The 5,097-nt window shown below is 44.5% G+C and overlaps 1 protein-coding gene across 1 annotated transcript in view; it reads right to left on the minus strand.

The window, feature by feature from the left end:
• Positions 1–351, minus strand: part of IL24 (interleukin 24) — a 5,853-nt gene extending 5,502 nt beyond the window's left edge. Inside the window, exon 1 of the mRNA XM_006922822.3 lies at positions 176–351. The gene's annotated coding sequence lies outside the window, so the exon portion shown is untranslated. The remainder of the gene's footprint in view (positions 1–175) is intronic.
• Positions 352–5,097: the final 4,746 nt, after the last annotated feature.

A 5,097-nucleotide genomic window follows, 5' to 3' on the forward strand; every position in this document is an offset into this window, starting at 1 on the left:
CCTAAATTCTTTTTGGTGTTAAATCAGAGAAAGCAGCTCCTCTTCCATAGTCATTTCTTATCCTTACATACACCCTGAAAAAGTTGACTGCCATCCCCATCCCCCCATCCATTCCCAATAAGGCAGCAGTCTAATGCTTCAAAGCTAAGTACTCAGGAATTCCCCCATTGCTCACCTCAGGGCCTGGAAGGGATGCTTGAGGTTTGCTGCTGGGAGGTGGCTGGCTCCCGTTACAGAGGGGAAAGCTGGGCAGGCACCCTCAGCACTCACCCATCAGGGGTGTAACTGCAGGCAGAAGGTTCCTGTCCCAGCTATGGGAGTCCTTTCAAAGGTAAAGGCCTGCAAGGCTTTGTGCAGATTCATATATATGGGGGGTGGGGGGAGGGGCAGAGGAAGAAGAGAGAGGTGGAGAAAGGGAAATTGGTCATGCTTTTTCAGAGAATTACTTCATTGCCTAGTCACCCTTCACTTTAAGACAATAGGCAATGGAGAAAAGCAGCCCCTGAGGTGAGATGAGACCTAGGTCTGAGTTCTGGCTTTGCCACTGGCTGTGTGACCAGGGGCATGTCTCCTAGGTACCCTGAGCCTTGGTTTCTTACGTATAAAATTAAAACAAACGAAGGAAAAAAGAAAAAACCTGCCCTATATCCCCCAGAGGCAGGTATAAGGAGCAAACAACACAGAGGTGCTTTGTAAACTCTATACACAAGTAAATACATTATTACTATGCAGTGTACACCAGTCTCTTTTCTGTCCAAATCATTCAATAATTATGTCTTATTAATAATGGGACAGTAACCCTGAAGCTAAGGAGAGCCCATACATACTTCTTTAATTGGTCAGGGACAGGAATTTTAGGAGTGTTTCCTGACATGCAGCCACCTAGGGTTATAATCATTCCACCAAGATATGTCCCCCTTCAGATTCATGTGCATGGCCAGGTCTGGAAAGCTGGGGCCCTGGTGTCCTGTGGGCTTGCATTGGTCTGTGCTTTTCCGCTTAGGGTCACTCAGGGGATGCAGTAGTGTGGCACGTCAGGAGCATCAATGCAATCAAGAGACCTGACTGTTCGTCCAGCTAACGAGGCACGCAGGCTTCAGTTTCCCCATGTGTAAATGAGGGGTACCCTGGAGTTGTGTTCCCCCAAGGCATGTTCCACAGAACCTAGCCCTGAGGAACACTCGCCTGCAAGACACTCCACGACACAAAAGATTTCACAAGACACATACACTGCTCTTGAGAATACTTAAGACTGATAAGTCCCGTGAGGGCAGGGGACATGTGTTTTGCTTTGTTTAACCCAGTGTTTCCTGTGAGTATTTGACCACGTCCCTCAAAAAACATTTTGGGTAACACTAGATTCTGAATGAGGAATTGACAAATGCCAGGCCAAAAATAAGCTAAGAATGGCTTAGCCCTGTGACCTAAGAATGCTTTTCATATTTTTTAATGATTAAAAAATATCAAAAGAAGAACAATATCTCGTAACACATGAAAAAGTTTGTGAAATTCAAATTTCAGTGTTCATAAATAAAATTTTATTGAGACACAGTCATGCCCATTCGTTTACATTTTGTCTATGCTGCTTTTGTGCTTAAGTGACAGATGAGTAGCTGTGGCTGCGACTGTGAGGCCAACAAAGCCTAAAATGTCTATTTTCTGGCCCTTTATAGGGAGAGGTTGCTGAGCCCTACTTTAAATTTCCTTAACGAACATTCTCTCTTTTTTTTTCCCAAAACCCCCGCTTCTACCCCTGACCTACGGATGTTACCGTCTCCCCCTAAAAACGGGATCCCTGAAGGCGGGGCGTCTCCTCCCGCGCAGTGCACACCTGGGGCCTGGCACGCCCGGGGGTCCTGGCATATGCGCCCAGAGTACAGACCATGGCTCCACTGGGGCTGGAACCCAGGACTTTCTGCACGTAAAGCAGATGTGCTAACCACTACTCTATGGAACCACGTCCACAAACATTCTATGAGTCTACTCAAGCCTGGGTCCAGGCAAGAGACATAGGAATATACTGTGAGGGGCAGGATAACTTTCTCCAGCTCAGTACAGAAGAAAGAACAGGAAACACTGGGAAGAATGACCCTTCCCAATCTCTCTCACACCAGCACCCCTTGCCTCTACCACACAGACAATGTTGTTTGTTTCCCTAAACAGACAAAATACTTGCTGTACTCCTCAGCCAGCATCCTGGCCTGCTGCCTCTGCCTCTAAAAGGACCACGCTTGAGTCCCTTGCTCCTGGAAGCCCTGAGTCTTGCCCTCTGGTCTTGGGCAGGGGCCCACATCACACACTTTATTTTTTTCCATTCACTATTTAGGGCATTACTAAAAATCTCCACTGTGGGAAGAAGATATGATGAGATAGAAAAGAAGACAAAGTGAGAGTGTTGAGGCAGCAGATGAAGATGAGGCAGGAGAGGGCTGGAAAGACTAGGCGCTGAGACAGGAAGCTGAGAGGGAATGTAAGCCCCCAGGGCAGCTGCAGTCCTAGATGACTGTCTACTGATAGGCAGCAGGGATGAGCTGTTACAGGGCAGGCTAGAACAGAGGCATGAGGTCATGACTATAGCTGGGTAGGCTCCAGGATATTCACCTGGGGTCATGAGTAGCTCATTCTGTCTAAGGAAGAATTAGTATGATATGGACATTCCAGGCAAACATGTGTCTGAGTCTCAGGCTTGGCTGAGCTTATCATAGCACAATTACCTGGGAAGGAAGGCTAAGAAGAGAACTTAAGGATCTTGGCCCAATATTAGCTGAGATTCTTGGTTATGAGTATGAACTTTGCATGCAGCAGACCTGGGTTCAAAACGTGATTGAGGTCTCTGAGCCTTATCTCTCTCATCTGTAAAACTGAGTCCTCATCGGGCCACAAGGACACAATACATAGAGCCTTGCTACTCAAAATGTGGCCCGTGGATGAGCAGCAACAGCAATATCTGGAAGCTCGTTAGAAATGCAAGCTCTCAAACCCTTCCCCAAAACTACTGAACCAGAGTGTGTGTTTACAGGAATATGTGGATTAGAGGAAAGCAGTGGCTGCGGGGAAAGAACTAAAATAGAAACAGAGAAAGATAAGAAGGGAACCCGTATTGGAAAAAGGAGCAGTGGACTAGTGAATGGTCAAAGGAGCAGAAAAACAAGATGACAACCTGGAATGCCATGCTTTTGGGTGGGAGTGGATGGGAGTGGATGGTAGAGGCCTGGCCCACTGGCTCACCCTCCTGAGAAGATCCAAGTCCAGACTTTGAGAGGTTGGAGAAAGTGAGGCCAGTCCTTTTGTATAGATTCATATATTTTTATCCAAACTCCATCCTGGACAAGACTAAAGCCTGTGGCTCTTCTAATCTCTCTCATTTCCATGCATCTGGAACTTTGGGGATTTCCTTTACAAAAATATTGAGTGAGAGAAAAGGTCCTCTGAGGATAAACTTTGATTTACAAGGCAACTTTCCCCCCCTCGCCCCAAATACCCCTTATTGGATTTAGGGTTTTTATTCTGATAATCTCATGCCACCAGTCATTTACATCTATCTGCAGAGCCTGAATTTTACATTTGAGAAGTAAATCTACTCTCACCCTACATCTCTTACAAATTCCCTTAAACCTTTAGAGAGAAAAAGACAGAACCAGATGGAGAAGGATCTTTTCTCCATTCTTGGAGGGAAGCAATCTAGAGCTTGCTCTTACATCCGAATACCTCCTCTTCTGATTCATGGAAATGCCATGAAGGAGAGAAATGATTAGCATGTTAATTAGGATTTCCTGAGAGCCAAGAGAAGAGGAAATTACGTCATCAATTTATTCCAGTGAATTGACTTTAATCTTCATTTTAAAAGAGAGTTTTATGTCCCAGTTTGGCTGGGAAACTCAAGCAATAATAGATGAGGCATACCGGGCCATTTCGTCAGCGCTTTTCCTGTCTTAGCTGCCACTATTCCGGGAGTAGAGATGAGCGGTGAATGTCCACTGGTTGGACCCCTTAGACTAACACTCTGCCATTCCACCTCTCCTCTGTCATTGGTGTAATAAATGATTTATTACAGTCACTTCAAAGGAAGAAAGTAAAACCAGACACAAATTAGTCTTACATCTGTACTACATATTTAGATATACAAAATACTTCCAAGCAAATTTTCTCACTTGATATTCACCATAACCCTTTGAGACAGGGAGGACAGATATTATTTCCTTGCAGATTAGAAAGCTGAGAGTCAGAAAAGTCAAATTATTTTCCTTAGGTCACATAAATAAATGACAGAATCAGAACTAGAGCACAGTCTCCAGCTTTCAGTCCAGTATTCTTTTCTTTGCACCACCCTTTCACGCAGCTTTTCAATCCTGCAAACACTCATTCACTTACTGAACAAACACTGGATAAGCACCTACCAAATGTCAGAAGAGGCTATACAAAAAAAAAAAAATTATAATAATATTTATGTAAAATATTCAGAAAATACAAATCTATAGAAACAGAAAATAGAGTAGTAGTTGCCTAAGGCTTGGAGTTAGGGGCTGGATGGGTGGGAGGAATGGGATTGACCCCTAATGGGTATAAAGTTTCTTTGGGTGGGGGGAGCAAAAAAAGTTCTAAAATTAGATTATGGTGCTGCACTCTGTGAATATGCTGAAAGCCACCGAATTGTACACTTTACACAGGTGAACTCTATGGTGTGTAAATTATATCTCAAAGCCGTTAAAAAAATGAATTAAGATGCAGTCCTTGTGCTTTAATGAGTCAGTAGAGTGGAGATACACTTGCAAACAGACACATTACAACACTGTGTCTTGGGGCCACTAAGAGAAGGGCAGAGTCTATGGAAACATCAAGGTGAGACCAGTGTGACCTCTGCAGATTCTATGGGTACACAATTACTGTAGGGACCAAGGAGAAGAAGGTTCTGGAAGCTGCTGGAAGAATGACAACCACTGATTGTTCTTTTGCTTGATGATTAATGGAAATCAATGGAGAACAGCAATTAAAATACCACTTGAGAGCATGAAAGGGGACCTAGGGTGGTAATGACCCCTTAAAGATGCAGGCAGGAATGGAGAAGTGGGAAGAAGGACCAGAGGCCCAGCTCTCTAA

Source organism: Pteropus alecto, unplaced genomic scaffold (assembly GCF_000325575.1).
Source record: "Pteropus alecto unplaced genomic scaffold, ASM32557v1 scaffold359, whole genome shotgun sequence".
Lineage (NCBI taxonomy): Eukaryota > Metazoa > Chordata > Mammalia > Chiroptera > Pteropodidae > Pteropus > Pteropus alecto.